The sequence below is a fragment of the Corella eumyota genome, chromosome 6 (assembly GCF_963082875.1).
Source record: "Corella eumyota chromosome 6, kaCorEumy4.1, whole genome shotgun sequence".
NCBI lineage: Eukaryota > Metazoa > Chordata > Ascidiacea > Phlebobranchia > Corellidae > Corella > Corella eumyota.
This window is the reverse complement of record NC_137495.1, coordinates 11,528,388-11,541,852: the sequence shown is the minus strand read 5'-3', so window position 1 is coordinate 11,541,852 and position 13,465 is coordinate 11,528,388. Positions and strand designations below refer to the sequence as shown.

The window sequence follows — 13,465 nt, the reverse complement described above, 5'->3', positions numbered from 1 at the left end:
TTAAATATACACGTTTAATGATAAATGTGTTGGCACATCACATTGCCTACGACCATACCACGTTGAGTACACCCCATCTCGTCCGATTTGGGAAGTTAAGCAACGTCGGGCCCGGTTAGTACTTGGATGGGTGACCGCCTGGGAATACCGGGTGTCGTAGGCATTTTATAAGTTTTTTAGCATATTAGAAAGTACCTTATGTAGAAGTCAATTTTTATCAAAATTTTTGAAAATTAATATATTTGATATAACTGCTAAGAGACGCAAGTCATTTATTTTATTTTAAATATACACGGTTAATGATAAATGTGTTGGCTCACCACATCACATTGCCTACGACCATACCACGTTGAGTACACCCCATCTCGTCCGATCTGGGAAGTTAAGCAACGTCGGGCCCGGTTAGTACTTGGATGGGTGACCGCCTGGGAATACCGGATGTCGTAGGCATTTTATAAGTTTTTTAGCATATTAGAAAGTACTTTATGTAGAAGTCATTTTTTATCAAAATTTTTGAAAACTAATATATTTGATATAATTGCTAAGCGACGCAAGTCATTTATTTTATTTTAAATATACACGGTTAATGATAAATGTGTTGGCTCACCACATCACATTGCCTACGACCATACCACGTTGAGTACACCCCATCTCGTCCGATCTGGGAAGTTAAGCAACGTCGGGCCCGGTTAGTACTTGGATGGGTGACCGCCTGGGAATACCGTGTGACGTAGGAATTTTATAAGTTTTATAACATATTAGAAAGTACTTTATGTAGAAGTCATTTTTTATCAAAATTTTTGAAAATTAATATATTTGATATAACTTCTAAGGGACGCAAGTCATTTATTTTATTTTAAATATGCACGGTTAATGATAAATGTGTTGGCTCACCACATCACATTGCCTACGACCATACCACGTTGAGTACACCCCATCTCGTCCGATCTGGGAAGTTAAGCAACGTCGGGCCCGGTTAGTACTTGGATGGGTGACCGCCTGGGAATACCGGGTGTCGTAGGCATTTTATAAGTTTTATAGCATATTAGAAAGTACTTTATGTAGAAGTCATTTTTTATCAAAATTTTTGAAAATTAATATATTTGATATAACTTCTAAGGGACGCAAGTCATTTATTTTATTTCAAATATGCACGGTTAATGATAAATGTGTTGGCTCACCACATCACATTGCCTACGACCATACCACGTTGAGTACACCCCATCTCGTCCGATCTGGGAAGTTAAGCAACGTCGGGCCCGGTTAGTACTTGGATGGGTGACCGCCTGGGAATACCGTGTGTCGTAGGAATTTTATAAGTTTTATAACATATTAGAAAGTACTTTATGTAGAAGTCATTTTTTATCAAAATTTTTGAAAATTAATATATTTGATATAACTTCTAAGGGACGCAAGTCATTTATTTTATTTTAAATATGCACGGTTAATGATAAATGTGTTGGCTCACCACATCACATTGCCTACGACCATACCACGTTGAGTACACCCCATCTCGTCCGATCTGGGAAGTTAAGCAACGTCGGGCCCGGTTAGTACTTGGATGGGTGACCGCCTGGGAATACCGGGTGTCGTAGGCATTTTATAAGTTTTTTAGCATATTAGAAAGTACCTTATGTATAAGTCATTTTTATAGAAATTTTTGAAAATTAATATATTTGATATAATTGCTAGGCGACGCAAGTCATTTATTTTATTTTAAATATACATGTTTAATGATAAATGTGTTGGCACATCACATTGCCTACGACCATACCACGTTGAGTACACCCCATCTCGTCCGATCTGGGAAGTTAAGCAACGTCGGGCCCGGTTAGTACTTGGATGGGTGACCGCCTGGGAATACCGGGTGTCGTAGGCATTTTATAAGTTTTATAGCATATTAGAAAGTACTTTATGTAGAAGTCATTTTTTATCAAAATTTTTGAAAACTAATATATTTGATATAATTGCTAAGCGACGCAAGTCATTTATTTTATTTTAAATATACACGGTTAATGATAAATGTGTTGGCTCACCACATCACATTGCCTACGACCATACCACGTTGAGTACACCCCATCTCGTCCGATCTGGGAAGTTAAGCAACGTCGGGCCCGGTTAGTACTTGGATGGGTGACCGCCTGGGAATACCGGGTGTCGAAGGCATTTTATAAGTTTTTTAGCATATTAGAAAGTACTTTATGTAGAAGTCATTTTTTATCAAAATTTTTGAAAACTAATATATTTGATATAATTGCTAAGCGACGCAAGTCATTTATTTTATTTTAAATATACACGGTTAATGATAAATGTGTTGGCTCACCACATCACATTGCCTACGACCATACCACGTTGAGTACACCCCATCTCGTCCGATCTGGGAAGTTAAGCAACGTCGGGCCCGGTTAGTACTTGGATGGGTGACCGCCTGGGAATACCGGGTGTCGTAGGCATTTTATAAGTTTTTTAGCATATTAGAAAGTACCTTATGTATAAGTCATTTTTATAGAAATTTTTGAAAATTAATATATTTGATATAATTGCTAGGCGACGCAAGTCATTTATTTTATTTTAAATATACACGTTTAATGATAAATGTGTTGGCACATCACATTGCCTACGACCATACCACGTTGAGTACACCCCATCTCGTCCGATTTGGGAAGTTAAGCAACGTCGGGCCCGGTTAGTACTTGGATGGGTGACCGCCTGGGAATACCGGGTGTCGTAGGCATTTTATAAGTTTTTTAGCATATTAGAAAGTACCTTATGTAGAAGTCAATTTTTATCAAAATTTTTGAAAATTAATATATTTGATATAACTGCTAAGAGACGCAAGTCATTTATTTTATTTTAAATATACACGGTTAATGATAAATGTGTTGGCTCACCACATCACATTGCCTACGACCATACCACGTTGAGTACACCCCATCTCGTCCGATCTGGGAAGTTAAGCAACGTCGGGCCCGGTTAGTACTTGGATGGGTGACCGCCTGGGAATACCGGGTGTCGTAGGCATTTTATAAGTTTTTTAGCATATTAGAAAGTACTTTATGTAGAAGTCATTTTTTATCAAAATTTTTGAAAACTAATATATTTGATATAATTGCTAAGCGACGCAAGTCATTTATTTTATTTTAAATATACACGGTTAATGATAAATGTGTTGGCTCACCACATCACATTGCCTACGACCATACCACGTTGAGTACACCCCATCTCGTCCGATCTGGGAAGTTAAGCAACGTCGGGCCCGGTTAGTACTTGGATGGGTGACCGCCTGGGAATACCGTGTGACGTAGGAATTTTATAAGTTTTATAACATATTAGAAAGTACTTTATGTAGAAGTCATTTTTTATCAAAATTTTTGAAAATTAATATATTTGATATAACTTCTAAGGGACGCAAGTCATTTATTTTATTTTAAATATGCACGGTTAATGATAAATGTGTTGGCTCACCACATCACATTGCCTACGACCATACCACGTTGAGTACACCCCATCTCGTCCGATCTGGGAAGTTAAGCAACGTCGGGCCCGGTTAGTACTTGGATGGGTGACCGCCTGGGAATACCGGGTGTCGTAGGCATTTTATAAGTTTTATAGCATATTAGAAAGTACTTTATGTAGAAGTCATTTTTTATCAAAATTTTTGAAAATTAATATATTTGATATAACTTCTAAGGGACGCAAGTCATTTATTTTATTTCAAATATGCACGGTTAATGATAAATGTGTTGGCTCACCACATCACATTGCCTACGACCATACCACGTTGAGTACACCCCATCTCGTCCGATCTGGGAAGTTAAGCAACGTCGGGCCCGGTTAGTACTTGGATGGGTGACCGCCTGGGAATACCGTGTGTCGTAGGAATTTTATAAGTTTTATAACATATTAGAAAGTACTTTATGTAGAAGTCATTTTTTATCAAAATTTTTGAAAATTAATATATTTGATATAACTTCTAAGGGACGCAAGTCATTTATTTTATTTTAAATATGCACGGTTAATGATAAATGTGTTGGCTCACCACATCACATTGCCTACGACCATACCACGTTGAGTACACCCCATCTCGTCCGATCTGGGAAGTTAAGCAACGTCGGGCCCGGTTAGTACTTGGATGGGTGACCGCCTGGGAATACCGGGTGTCGTAGGCATTTTATAAGTTTTTTAGCATATTAGAAAGTACCTTATGTATAAGTCATTTTTATAGAAATTTTTGAAAATTAATATATTTGATATAATTGCTAGGCGACGCAAGTCATTTATTTTATTTTAAATATACATGTTTAATGATAAATGTGTTGGCACATCACATTGCCTACGACCATACCACGTTGAGTACACCCCATCTCGTCCGATCTGGGAAGTTAAGCAACGTCGGGCCCGGTTAGTACTTGGATGGGTGACCGCCTGGGAATACCGGGTGTCGTAGGCATTTTATAAGTTTTATAGCATATTAGAAAGTACTTTATGTAGAAGTCATTTTTTATCAAAATTTTTGAAAACTAATATATTTGATATAATTGCTAAGCGACGCAAGTCATTTATTTTATTTTAAATATACACGGTTAATGATAAATGTGTTGGCTCACCACATCACATTGCCTACGACCATACCACGTTGAGTACACCCCATCTCGTCCGATCTGGGAAGTTAAGCAACGTCGGGCCCGGTTAGTACTTGGATGGGTGACCGCCTGGGAATACCGGGTGTCGAAGGCATTTTATAAGTTTTTTAGCATATTAGAAAGTACTTTATGTAGAAGTCATTTTTTATCAAAATTTTTGAAAACTAATATATTTGATATAATTGCTAAGCGACGCAAGTCATTTATTTTATTTTAAATATACACGGTTAATGATAAATGTGTTGGCTCACCACATCACATTGCCTACGACCATACCACGTTGAGTACACCCCATCTCGTCCGATCTGGGAAGTTAAGCAACGTCGGGCCCGGTTAGTACTTGGATGGGTGACCGCCTGGGAATACCGGGTGTCGTAGGCATTTTATAAGTTTTTTAGCATATTAGAAAGTACCTTATGTATAAGTCATTTTTATAGAAATTTTTGAAAATTAATATATTTGATATAATTGCTAGGCGACGCAAGTCATTTATTTTATTTTAAATATACACGTTTAATGATAAATGTGTTGGCACATCACATTGCCTACGACCATACCACGTTGAGTACACCCCATCTCGTCCGATTTGGGAAGTTAAGCAACGTCGGGCCCGGTTAGTACTTGGATGGGTGACCGCCTGGGAATACCGGGTGTCGTAGGCATTTTATAAGTTTTTTAGCATATTAGAAAGTACCTTATGTAGAAGTCAATTTTTATCAAAATTTTTGAAAATTAATATATTTGATATAACTGCTAAGAGACGCAAGTCATTTATTTTATTTTAAATATACACGGTTAATGATAAATGTGTTGGCTCACCACATCACATTGCCTACGACCATACCACGTTGAGTACACCCCATCTCGTCCGATCTGGGAAGTTAAGCAACGTCGGGCCCGGTTAGTACTTGGATGGGTGACCGCCTGGGAATACCGGGTGTCGTAGGCATTTTATAAGTTTTTTAGCATATTAGAAAGTACTTTATGTAGAAGTCATTTTTTATCAAAATTTTTGAAAACTAATATATTTGATATAATTGCTAAGCGACGCAAGTCATTTATTTTATTTTAAATATACACGGTTAATGATAAATGTGTTGGCTCACCACATCACATTGCCTACGACCATACCACGTTGAGTACACCCCATCTCGTCCGATCTGGGAAGTTAAGCAACGTCGGGCCCGGTTAGTACTTGGATGGGTGACCGCCTGGGAATACCGTGTGACGTAGGAATTTTATAAGTTTTATAACATATTAGAAAGTACTTTATGTAGAAGTCATTTTTTATCAAAATTTTTGAAAATTAATATATTTGATATAACTTCTAAGGGACGCAAGTCATTTATTTTATTTTAAATATGCACGGTTAATGATAAATGTGTTGGCTCACCACATCACATTGCCTACGACCATACCACGTTGAGTACACCCCATCTCGTCCGATCTGGGAAGTTAAGCAACGTCGGGCCCGGTTAGTACTTGGATGGGTGACCGCCTGGGAATACCGGGTGTCGTAGGCATTTTATAAGTTTTATAGCATATTAGAAAGTACTTTATGTAGAAGTCATTTTTTATCAAAATTTTTGAAAATTAATATATTTGATATAACTTCTAAGGGACGCAAGTCATTTATTTTATTTTAAATATGCACGGTTAATGATAAATGTGTTGGCTCACCACATCACATTGCCTACGACCATACCACGTTGAGTACACCCCATCTCGTCCGATCTGGGAAGTTAAGCAACGTCGGGCCCGGTTAGTACTTGGATGGGTGACCGCCTGGGAATACCGTGTGTCGTAGGAATTTTATAAGTTTTATAACATATTAGAAAGTACTTTATGTAGAAGTCATTTTTTATCAAAATTTTTGAAAATTAATATATTTGATATAACTTCTAAGGGACGCAAGTCATTTATTTTATTTTAAATATGCACGGTTAATGATAAATGTGTTGGCTCACCACATCACATTGCCTACGACCATACCACGTTGAGTACACCCCATCTCGTCCGATCTGGGAAGTTAAGCAACGTCGGGCCCGGTTAGTACTTGGATGGGTGACCGCCTGGGAATACCGGGTGTCGTAGGCATTTTATAAGTTTTTTAGCATATTAGAAAGTACCTTATGTATAAGTCATTTTTATAGAAATTTTTGAAAATTAATATATTTGATATAATTGCTAGGCGACGCAAGTCATTTATTTTATTTTAAATATACATGTTTAATGATAAATGTGTTGGCACATCACATTGCCTACGACCATACCACGTTGAGTACACCCCATCTCGTCCGATCTGGGAAGTTAAGCAACGTCGGGCCCGGTTAGTACTTGGATGGGTGACCGCCTGGGAATACCGGGTGTCGTAGGCATTTTATAAGTTTTATAGCATATTAGAAAGTACTTTATGTAGAAGTCATTTTTTATCAAAATTTTTGAAAACTAATATATTTGATATAATTGCTAAGCGACGCAAGTCATTTATTTTATTTTAAATATACACGGTTAATGATAAATGTGTTGGCTCACCACATCACATTGCCTACGACCATACCACGTTGAGTACACCCCATCTCGTCCGATCTGGGAAGTTAAGCAACGTCGGGCCCGGTTAGTACTTGGATGGGTGACCGCCTGGGAATACCGGGTGTCGAAGGCATTTTATAAGTTTTTTAGCATATTAGAAAGTACTTTATGTAGAAGTCATTTTTTATCAAAATTTTTGAAAACTAATATATTTGATATAATTGCTAAGCGACGCAAGTCATTTATTTTATTTTAAATATACACGGTTAATGATAAATGTGTTGGCTCACCACATCACATTGCCTACGACCATACCACGTTGAGTACACCCCATCTCGTCCGATCTGGGAAGTTAAGCAACGTCGGGCCCGGTTAGTACTTGGATGGGTGACCGCCTGGGAATACCGGGTGTCGTAGGCATTTTATAAGTTTTATAACATATTAGAAAGTACTTTATGTAGAAGTCATTTTTTATCAAAATTTTTGAAAATTAATATATTTGATATAACTTCTAAGGGACGCAAGTCATTTATTTTATTTTAAATATACACGGTTAATGATAAATGTGTTGGCTCACCACATCACATTGCCTAAGACCATACCACGTTGAGTACACCCCATCTCGTCCGATCTGATAAGTTAAGCAACGTCGGGCCCGGTTAGTACTTGGATGGGTGACCGCCTGGGAATACCGGGTGTCGTAGGCATTTTATAAGTTTTATAGCATATTAGAAAGTACTTTATGTAGAAGTCATTTTTTATCAAAATTTTTGAAAACTAATATATTTGATATAATTGCTAAGCGACGCAAGTCATTTATTTTATTTTAAATATACACGGTTAATGATAAATGTGTTGGCTCACCACATCACATTGCTTACGACCATACCACGTTAAGTACACCCCATCTCGTCCGATCTGGGAAGTTAAGCAACGTCGGGCCCGGTTAGTACTTGGATGGGTGACCGCCTGGGAATACCGGGTGTCGTAGGCATTTTATAAGTTTTATAGCATATTAGAAAGTACTTTATGTAGAAGTCATTTTTTATCAAAATTTTTGAAAATTAATATATTTGATATAACTTCTAAGGGACGCAAGTCATTTATTTTATTTTAAATATACACGGTTAATGATAAATGTGTTGGCTCACCACATCACATTGCCTACGACCATACCACGTTGAGTACACCCCATCTCGTCCGATCTGGGAAGTTAAGCAACGTCGGGCCCGGTTAGTACTTGGATGGGTGACCGCCTGGGAATACCGTGTGTCGTAGGAATTTTATAAGTTTTATAACATATTAGAAAGTACTTTATGTAGAAGTCATTTTTTATCAAAATTTTTGAAAATTAATATATTTGATATAACTTCTAAGGGACGCAAGTCATTTATTTTATTTTAAATATGCACGGTTAATGATAAATGTGTTGGCTCACCACATCACATTGCCTACGACCATACCACGTTGAGTACACCCCATCTCGTCCGATCTGGGAAGTTAAGCAACGTCGGGCCCGGTTAGTACTTGGATGGGTGACCGCCTGGGAATACCGGGTGTCGTAGGCATTTTATAAGTTTTTTAGCATATTAGAAAGTACCTTATGTATAAGTCATTTTTATAGAAATTTTTGAAAATTAATATATTTGATATAATTGCTAGGCGACGCAAGTCATTTATTTTATTTTAAATATACACGTTTAATGATAAATGTGTTGGCACATCACATTGCCTACGACCATACCACGTTGAGTACACCCCATCTCGTCCGATTTGGGAAGTTAAGCAACGTCGGGCCCGGTTAGTACTTGGATGGGTGACCGCCTGGGAATACCGGGTGTCGTAGGCATTTTATAAGTTTTTTAGCATATTAGAAAGTACCTTATGTAGAAGTCAATTTTTATCAAAATTTTTGAAAATTAATATATTTGATATAACTGCTAAGAGACGCAAGTCATTTATTTTATTTTAAATATACACGGTTAATGATAAATGTGTTGGCTCACCACATCACATTGCCTACGACCATACCACGTTGAGTACACCCCATCTCGTCCGATCTGGGAAGTTAAGCAACGTCGGGCCCGGTTAGTACTTGGATGGGTGACCGCCTGGGAATACCGGGTGTCGTAGGCATTTTATAAGTTTTTTAGCATATTAGAAAGTACTTTATGTAGAAGTCATTTTTTATCAAAATTTTTGAAAACTAATATATTTGATATAATTGCTAAGCGACGCAAGTCATTTATTTTATTTTAAATATACACGGTTAATGATAAATGTGTTGGCTCACCACATCACATTGCCTACGACCATACCACGTTGAGTACACCCCATCTCGTCCGATCTGGGAAGTTAAGCAACGTCGGGCCCGGTTAGTACTTGGATGGGTGACCGCCTGGGAATACCGTGTGACGTAGGAATTTTATAAGTTTTATAACATATTAGAAAGTACTTTATGTAGAAGTCATTTTTTATCAAAATTTTTGAAAATTAATATATTTGATATAACTTCTAAGGGACGCAAGTCATTTATTTTATTTTAAATATGCACGGTTAATGATAAATGTGTTGGCTCACCACATCACATTGCCTACGACCATACCACGTTGAGTACACCCCATCTCGTCCGATCTGGGAAGTTAAGCAACGTCGGGCCCGGTTAGTACTTGGATGGGTGACCGCCTGGGAATACCGGGTGTCGTAGGCATTTTATAAGTTTTATAGCATATTAGAAAGTACTTTATGTAGAAGTCATTTTTTATCAAAATTTTTGAAAATTAATATATTTGATATAACTTCTAAGGGACGCAAGTCATTTATTTTATTTTAAATATGCACGGTTAATGATAAATGTGTTGGCTCACCACATCACATTGCCTACGACCATACCACGTTGAGTACACCCCATCTCGTCCGATCTGGGAAGTTAAGCAACGTCGGGCCCGGTTAGTACTTGGATGGGTGACCGCCTGGGAATACCGTGTGTCGTAGGAATTTTATAAGTTTTATAACATATTAGAAAGTACTTTATGTAGAAGTCATTTTTTATCAAAATTTTTGAAAATTAATATATTTGATATAACTTCTAAGGGACGCAAGTCATTTATTTTATTTTAAATATGCACGGTTAATGATAAATGTGTTGGCTCACCACATCACATTGCCTACGACCATACAACGTTGAGTACACCCCATCTCGTCCGATCTGGGAAGTTAAGCAACGTCGGGCCCGGTTAGTACTTGGATGGGTGACCGCCTGGGAATACCGGGTGTCGTAGGCATTTTATAAGTTTTTTAGCATATTAGAAAGTACCTTATGTATAAGTCATTTTTATAGAAATTTTTGAAAATTAATATATTTGATATAATTGCTAGGCGACGCAAGTCATTTATTTTATTTTAAATATACATGTTTAATGATAAATGTGTTGGCACATCACATTGCCTACGACCATACCACGTTGAGTACACCCCATCTCGTCCGATCTGGGAAGTTAAGCAACGTCGGGCCCGGTTAGTACTTGGATGGGTGACCGCCTGGGAATACCGGGTGTCGTAGGCATTTTATAAGTTTTATAGCATATTAGAAAGTACTTTATGTAGAAGTCATTTTTTATCAAAATTTTTGAAAACTAATATATTTGATATAATTGCTAAGCGACGCAAGTCATTTATTTTATTTTAAATATACACGGTTAATGATAAATGTGTTGGCTCACCACATCACATTGCCTACGACCATACCACGTTGAGTACACCCCATCTCGTCCGATCTGGGAAGTTAAGCAACGTCGGGCCCGGTTAGTACTTGGATGGGTGACCGCCTGGGAATACCGGGTGTCGAAGGCATTTTATAAGTTTTTTAGCATATTAGAAAGTACTTTATGTAGAAGTCATTTTTTATCAAAATTTTTGAAAACTAATATATTTGATATAATTGCTAAGCGACGCAAGTCATTTATTTTATTTTAAATATACACGGTTAATGATAAATGTGTTGGCTCACCACATCACATTGCCTACGACCATACCACGTTGAGTACACCCCATCTCGTCCGATCTGGGAAGTTAAGCAACGTCGGGCCCGGTTAGTACTTGGATGGGTGACCGCCTGGGAATACCGGGTGTCGTAGGCATTTTATAAGTTTTATAACATATTAGAAAGTACTTTATGTAGAAGTCATTTTTTATCAAAATTTTTGAAAATTAATATATTTGATATAACTTCTAAGGGACGCAAGTCATTTATTTTATTTTAAATATACACGGTTAATGATAAATGTGTTGGCTCACCACATCACATTGCCTAAGACCATACCACGTTGAGTACACCCCATCTCGTCCGATCTGGGAAGTTAAGCAACGTCGGGCCCGGTTAGTACTTGGATGGGTGACCGCCTGGGAATACCGGGTGTCGTAGGCATTTTATAAGTTTTATAGCATATTAGAAAGTACTTTATGTAGAAGTCATTTTTTATCAAAATTTTTGAAAATTAATATATTTGATATAACTTCTAAGGGACGCAAGTCATTTATTTTATTTTAAATATGCACGGTTAATGATAAATGTGTTGGCTCACCACATCACATTGCCTACGACCATACCACGTTGAGTACACCCCATCTCGTCCGATCTGGGAAGTTAAGCAACGTCGGGCCCGGTTAGTACTTGGATGGGTGACCGCCTGGGAATACCGGGTGTCGTAGGCATTTTATAAGTTTTATAGCATATTAGAAAGTACTTTATGTAGAAGTCATTTTTTATCAAAATTTTTGAAAATTAATATATTTGATATAACTTCTAAGGGACGCAAGTCATTTATTTTATTTTAAATATGCACGGTTAATGATAAATGTGTTGGCTCACCACATCACATTGCCTACGACCATACCACGTTGAGTACACCCCATCTCGTCCGATCTGGGAAGTTAAGCAACGTCGGGCCCGGTTAGTACTTGGATGGGTGACCGCCTGGGAATACCGTGTGTCGTAGGAATTTTATAAGTTTTATAACATATTAGAAAGTACTTTATGTAGAAGTCATTTTTTATCAAAATTTTTGAAAATTAATATATTTGATATAACTTCTAAGGGACGCAAGTCATTTATTTTATTTTAAATATGCACGGTTAATGATAAATGTGTTGGCTCACCACATCACATTGCCTACGACCATACCACGTTGAGTACACCCCATCTCGTCCGATCTGGGAAGTTAAGCAACGTCGGGCCCGGTTAGTACTTGGATGGGTGACCGCCTGGGAATACCGGGTGTCGTAGGCATTTTATAAGTTTTTTAGCATATTAGAAAGTACCTTATGTATAAGTCATTTTTATAGAAATTTTTGAAAATTAATATATTTGATATAATTGCTAGGCGACGCAAGTCATTTATTTTATTTTAAATATACATGTTTAATGATAAATGTGTTGGCACATCACATTGCCTACGACCATACCACGTTGAGTACACCCCATCTCGTCCGATCTGGGAAGTTAAGCAACGTCGGGCCCGGTTAGTACTTGGATGGGTGACCGCCTGGGAATACCGGGTGTCGTAGGCATTTTATAAGTTTTATAGCATATTAGAAAGTACTTTATGTAGAAGTCATTTTTTATCAAAATTTTTGAAAACTAATATATTTGATATAATTGCTAAGCGACGCAAGTCATTTATTTTATTTTAAATATACACGGTTAATGATAAATGTGTTGGCTCACCACATCACATTGCCTACGACCATACCACGTTGAGTACACCCCATCTCGTCCGATCTGGGAAGTTAAGCAACGTCGGGCCCGGTTAGTACTTGGATGGGTGACCGCCTGGGAATACCGGGTGTCGAAGGCATTTTATAAGTTTTTTAGCATATTAGAAAGTACTTTATGTAGAAGTCATTTTTTATCAAAATTTTTGAAAACTAATATATTTGATATAATTGCTAAGCGACGCAAGTCATTTATTTTATTTTAAATATACACGGTTAATGATAAATGTGTTGGCTCACCACATCACATTGCCTACGACCATACCACGTTGAGTACACCCCATCTCGTCCGATCTGGGAAGTTAAGCAACGTCGGGCCCGGTTAGTACTTGGATGGGTGACCGCCTGGGAATACCGGGTGTCGTAGGCATTTTATAAGTTTTATAACATATTAGAAAGTACTTTATGTAGAAGTCATTTTTTATCAAAATTTTTGAAAATTAATATATTTGATATAACTTCTAAGGGACGCAAGTCATTTATTTTATTTTAAATATACACGGTTAATGATAAATGTG

At 37.4% G+C, this 13,465-nt stretch overlaps 47 non-coding genes across 47 annotated transcripts; all 47 read left to right on the top strand.

Annotated features, from left to right (window-relative positions):
• Window positions 1–44: 44 nt before the first annotated feature.
• On the top strand, window positions 45–163 carry LOC145756460 (5S ribosomal RNA). The gene has a single exon (XR_014284579.1). It is a non-coding gene; the product is annotated as a 5S ribosomal RNA (ribosomal RNA).
• Window positions 164–331: 168 nt separating this feature from the next.
• On the top strand, window positions 332–450 carry LOC145756664 (5S ribosomal RNA). Its single transcript, XR_014284771.1, has one exon. It is a non-coding gene; the product is annotated as a 5S ribosomal RNA (ribosomal RNA).
• A 168-nt stretch (window positions 451–618) lies between these two features.
• LOC145757138 (5S ribosomal RNA) lies at window positions 619–737 on the top strand. Its single transcript, XR_014285219.1, has one exon. It is a non-coding gene; the product is annotated as a 5S ribosomal RNA (ribosomal RNA).
• A 168-nt stretch (window positions 738–905) lies between these two features.
• LOC145758332 (5S ribosomal RNA) lies at window positions 906–1,024 on the top strand. The gene has a single exon (XR_014286301.1). It is a non-coding gene; the product is annotated as a 5S ribosomal RNA (ribosomal RNA).
• Window positions 1,025–1,192: 168 nt separating this feature from the next.
• LOC145757000 (5S ribosomal RNA) lies at window positions 1,193–1,311 on the top strand. The gene has a single exon (XR_014285090.1). It is a non-coding gene; the product is annotated as a 5S ribosomal RNA (ribosomal RNA).
• Window positions 1,312–1,479: 168 nt separating this feature from the next.
• On the top strand, window positions 1,480–1,598 carry LOC145758331 (5S ribosomal RNA). Its single transcript, XR_014286300.1, has one exon. It is a non-coding gene; the product is annotated as a 5S ribosomal RNA (ribosomal RNA).
• Window positions 1,599–1,760: 162 nt separating this feature from the next.
• LOC145758330 (5S ribosomal RNA) lies at window positions 1,761–1,879 on the top strand. The gene has a single exon (XR_014286299.1). It is a non-coding gene; the product is annotated as a 5S ribosomal RNA (ribosomal RNA).
• Window positions 1,880–2,047: 168 nt separating this feature from the next.
• On the top strand, window positions 2,048–2,166 carry LOC145756608 (5S ribosomal RNA). The gene has a single exon (XR_014284718.1). It is a non-coding gene; the product is annotated as a 5S ribosomal RNA (ribosomal RNA).
• A 168-nt stretch (window positions 2,167–2,334) lies between these two features.
• Window positions 2,335–2,453, top strand: LOC145758329 (5S ribosomal RNA). The gene has a single exon (XR_014286298.1). It is a non-coding gene; the product is annotated as a 5S ribosomal RNA (ribosomal RNA).
• Window positions 2,454–2,615: 162 nt separating this feature from the next.
• Window positions 2,616–2,734, top strand: LOC145756459 (5S ribosomal RNA). The gene has a single exon (XR_014284578.1). It is a non-coding gene; the product is annotated as a 5S ribosomal RNA (ribosomal RNA).
• A 168-nt stretch (window positions 2,735–2,902) lies between these two features.
• Window positions 2,903–3,021, top strand: LOC145758326 (5S ribosomal RNA). The gene has a single exon (XR_014286296.1). It is a non-coding gene; the product is annotated as a 5S ribosomal RNA (ribosomal RNA).
• A 168-nt stretch (window positions 3,022–3,189) lies between these two features.
• Window positions 3,190–3,308, top strand: LOC145757137 (5S ribosomal RNA). The gene has a single exon (XR_014285218.1). It is a non-coding gene; the product is annotated as a 5S ribosomal RNA (ribosomal RNA).
• Window positions 3,309–3,476: 168 nt separating this feature from the next.
• On the top strand, window positions 3,477–3,595 carry LOC145758325 (5S ribosomal RNA). Its single transcript, XR_014286295.1, has one exon. It is a non-coding gene; the product is annotated as a 5S ribosomal RNA (ribosomal RNA).
• Window positions 3,596–3,763: 168 nt separating this feature from the next.
• Window positions 3,764–3,882, top strand: LOC145756998 (5S ribosomal RNA). Its single transcript, XR_014285088.1, has one exon. It is a non-coding gene; the product is annotated as a 5S ribosomal RNA (ribosomal RNA).
• Window positions 3,883–4,050: 168 nt separating this feature from the next.
• LOC145758324 (5S ribosomal RNA) lies at window positions 4,051–4,169 on the top strand. The gene has a single exon (XR_014286294.1). It is a non-coding gene; the product is annotated as a 5S ribosomal RNA (ribosomal RNA).
• A 162-nt stretch (window positions 4,170–4,331) lies between these two features.
• LOC145758323 (5S ribosomal RNA) lies at window positions 4,332–4,450 on the top strand. Its single transcript, XR_014286293.1, has one exon. It is a non-coding gene; the product is annotated as a 5S ribosomal RNA (ribosomal RNA).
• A 168-nt stretch (window positions 4,451–4,618) lies between these two features.
• LOC145756607 (5S ribosomal RNA) lies at window positions 4,619–4,737 on the top strand. The gene has a single exon (XR_014284717.1). It is a non-coding gene; the product is annotated as a 5S ribosomal RNA (ribosomal RNA).
• A 168-nt stretch (window positions 4,738–4,905) lies between these two features.
• LOC145758322 (5S ribosomal RNA) lies at window positions 4,906–5,024 on the top strand. Its single transcript, XR_014286292.1, has one exon. It is a non-coding gene; the product is annotated as a 5S ribosomal RNA (ribosomal RNA).
• A 162-nt stretch (window positions 5,025–5,186) lies between these two features.
• LOC145756458 (5S ribosomal RNA) lies at window positions 5,187–5,305 on the top strand. Its single transcript, XR_014284577.1, has one exon. It is a non-coding gene; the product is annotated as a 5S ribosomal RNA (ribosomal RNA).
• Window positions 5,306–5,473: 168 nt separating this feature from the next.
• LOC145758321 (5S ribosomal RNA) lies at window positions 5,474–5,592 on the top strand. The gene has a single exon (XR_014286291.1). It is a non-coding gene; the product is annotated as a 5S ribosomal RNA (ribosomal RNA).
• Window positions 5,593–5,760: 168 nt separating this feature from the next.
• LOC145757136 (5S ribosomal RNA) lies at window positions 5,761–5,879 on the top strand. The gene has a single exon (XR_014285217.1). It is a non-coding gene; the product is annotated as a 5S ribosomal RNA (ribosomal RNA).
• Window positions 5,880–6,047: 168 nt separating this feature from the next.
• LOC145758320 (5S ribosomal RNA) lies at window positions 6,048–6,166 on the top strand. Its single transcript, XR_014286290.1, has one exon. It is a non-coding gene; the product is annotated as a 5S ribosomal RNA (ribosomal RNA).
• Window positions 6,167–6,334: 168 nt separating this feature from the next.
• On the top strand, window positions 6,335–6,453 carry LOC145756997 (5S ribosomal RNA). Its single transcript, XR_014285087.1, has one exon. It is a non-coding gene; the product is annotated as a 5S ribosomal RNA (ribosomal RNA).
• Window positions 6,454–6,621: 168 nt separating this feature from the next.
• Window positions 6,622–6,740, top strand: LOC145758319 (5S ribosomal RNA). The gene has a single exon (XR_014286289.1). It is a non-coding gene; the product is annotated as a 5S ribosomal RNA (ribosomal RNA).
• Window positions 6,741–6,902: 162 nt separating this feature from the next.
• Window positions 6,903–7,021, top strand: LOC145758318 (5S ribosomal RNA). The gene has a single exon (XR_014286288.1). It is a non-coding gene; the product is annotated as a 5S ribosomal RNA (ribosomal RNA).
• Window positions 7,022–7,189: 168 nt separating this feature from the next.
• LOC145756605 (5S ribosomal RNA) lies at window positions 7,190–7,308 on the top strand. The gene has a single exon (XR_014284716.1). It is a non-coding gene; the product is annotated as a 5S ribosomal RNA (ribosomal RNA).
• Window positions 7,309–7,476: 168 nt separating this feature from the next.
• LOC145758317 (5S ribosomal RNA) lies at window positions 7,477–7,595 on the top strand. The gene has a single exon (XR_014286287.1). It is a non-coding gene; the product is annotated as a 5S ribosomal RNA (ribosomal RNA).
• A 168-nt stretch (window positions 7,596–7,763) lies between these two features.
• On the top strand, window positions 7,764–7,882 carry LOC145757172 (5S ribosomal RNA). The gene has a single exon (XR_014285251.1). It is a non-coding gene; the product is annotated as a 5S ribosomal RNA (ribosomal RNA).
• A 168-nt stretch (window positions 7,883–8,050) lies between these two features.
• Window positions 8,051–8,169, top strand: LOC145756711 (5S ribosomal RNA). Its single transcript, XR_014284816.1, has one exon. It is a non-coding gene; the product is annotated as a 5S ribosomal RNA (ribosomal RNA).
• A 168-nt stretch (window positions 8,170–8,337) lies between these two features.
• On the top strand, window positions 8,338–8,456 carry LOC145756996 (5S ribosomal RNA). The gene has a single exon (XR_014285086.1). It is a non-coding gene; the product is annotated as a 5S ribosomal RNA (ribosomal RNA).
• A 168-nt stretch (window positions 8,457–8,624) lies between these two features.
• On the top strand, window positions 8,625–8,743 carry LOC145758315 (5S ribosomal RNA). Its single transcript, XR_014286285.1, has one exon. It is a non-coding gene; the product is annotated as a 5S ribosomal RNA (ribosomal RNA).
• A 162-nt stretch (window positions 8,744–8,905) lies between these two features.
• LOC145756456 (5S ribosomal RNA) lies at window positions 8,906–9,024 on the top strand. Its single transcript, XR_014284575.1, has one exon. It is a non-coding gene; the product is annotated as a 5S ribosomal RNA (ribosomal RNA).
• Window positions 9,025–9,192: 168 nt separating this feature from the next.
• Window positions 9,193–9,311, top strand: LOC145758314 (5S ribosomal RNA). The gene has a single exon (XR_014286284.1). It is a non-coding gene; the product is annotated as a 5S ribosomal RNA (ribosomal RNA).
• Window positions 9,312–9,479: 168 nt separating this feature from the next.
• Window positions 9,480–9,598, top strand: LOC145757135 (5S ribosomal RNA). The gene has a single exon (XR_014285216.1). It is a non-coding gene; the product is annotated as a 5S ribosomal RNA (ribosomal RNA).
• Window positions 9,599–9,766: 168 nt separating this feature from the next.
• Window positions 9,767–9,885, top strand: LOC145758313 (5S ribosomal RNA). Its single transcript, XR_014286283.1, has one exon. It is a non-coding gene; the product is annotated as a 5S ribosomal RNA (ribosomal RNA).
• Window positions 9,886–10,053: 168 nt separating this feature from the next.
• LOC145756995 (5S ribosomal RNA) lies at window positions 10,054–10,172 on the top strand. The gene has a single exon (XR_014285085.1). It is a non-coding gene; the product is annotated as a 5S ribosomal RNA (ribosomal RNA).
• A 168-nt stretch (window positions 10,173–10,340) lies between these two features.
• On the top strand, window positions 10,341–10,459 carry LOC145756822 (5S ribosomal RNA). The gene has a single exon (XR_014284919.1). It is a non-coding gene; the product is annotated as a 5S ribosomal RNA (ribosomal RNA).
• Window positions 10,460–10,621: 162 nt separating this feature from the next.
• On the top strand, window positions 10,622–10,740 carry LOC145758311 (5S ribosomal RNA). Its single transcript, XR_014286282.1, has one exon. It is a non-coding gene; the product is annotated as a 5S ribosomal RNA (ribosomal RNA).
• Window positions 10,741–10,908: 168 nt separating this feature from the next.
• On the top strand, window positions 10,909–11,027 carry LOC145756604 (5S ribosomal RNA). The gene has a single exon (XR_014284715.1). It is a non-coding gene; the product is annotated as a 5S ribosomal RNA (ribosomal RNA).
• Window positions 11,028–11,195: 168 nt separating this feature from the next.
• LOC145758310 (5S ribosomal RNA) lies at window positions 11,196–11,314 on the top strand. The gene has a single exon (XR_014286281.1). It is a non-coding gene; the product is annotated as a 5S ribosomal RNA (ribosomal RNA).
• Window positions 11,315–11,482: 168 nt separating this feature from the next.
• Window positions 11,483–11,601, top strand: LOC145756747 (5S ribosomal RNA). The gene has a single exon (XR_014284850.1). It is a non-coding gene; the product is annotated as a 5S ribosomal RNA (ribosomal RNA).
• A 168-nt stretch (window positions 11,602–11,769) lies between these two features.
• LOC145758309 (5S ribosomal RNA) lies at window positions 11,770–11,888 on the top strand. The gene has a single exon (XR_014286280.1). It is a non-coding gene; the product is annotated as a 5S ribosomal RNA (ribosomal RNA).
• Window positions 11,889–12,056: 168 nt separating this feature from the next.
• LOC145756994 (5S ribosomal RNA) lies at window positions 12,057–12,175 on the top strand. The gene has a single exon (XR_014285084.1). It is a non-coding gene; the product is annotated as a 5S ribosomal RNA (ribosomal RNA).
• Window positions 12,176–12,343: 168 nt separating this feature from the next.
• LOC145758308 (5S ribosomal RNA) lies at window positions 12,344–12,462 on the top strand. The gene has a single exon (XR_014286279.1). It is a non-coding gene; the product is annotated as a 5S ribosomal RNA (ribosomal RNA).
• Window positions 12,463–12,624: 162 nt separating this feature from the next.
• LOC145758307 (5S ribosomal RNA) lies at window positions 12,625–12,743 on the top strand. Its single transcript, XR_014286278.1, has one exon. It is a non-coding gene; the product is annotated as a 5S ribosomal RNA (ribosomal RNA).
• Window positions 12,744–12,911: 168 nt separating this feature from the next.
• On the top strand, window positions 12,912–13,030 carry LOC145756603 (5S ribosomal RNA). The gene has a single exon (XR_014284714.1). It is a non-coding gene; the product is annotated as a 5S ribosomal RNA (ribosomal RNA).
• A 168-nt stretch (window positions 13,031–13,198) lies between these two features.
• On the top strand, window positions 13,199–13,317 carry LOC145758306 (5S ribosomal RNA). Its single transcript, XR_014286277.1, has one exon. It is a non-coding gene; the product is annotated as a 5S ribosomal RNA (ribosomal RNA).
• The last annotated feature ends 148 nt before the right edge of the window (window positions 13,318–13,465 follow it).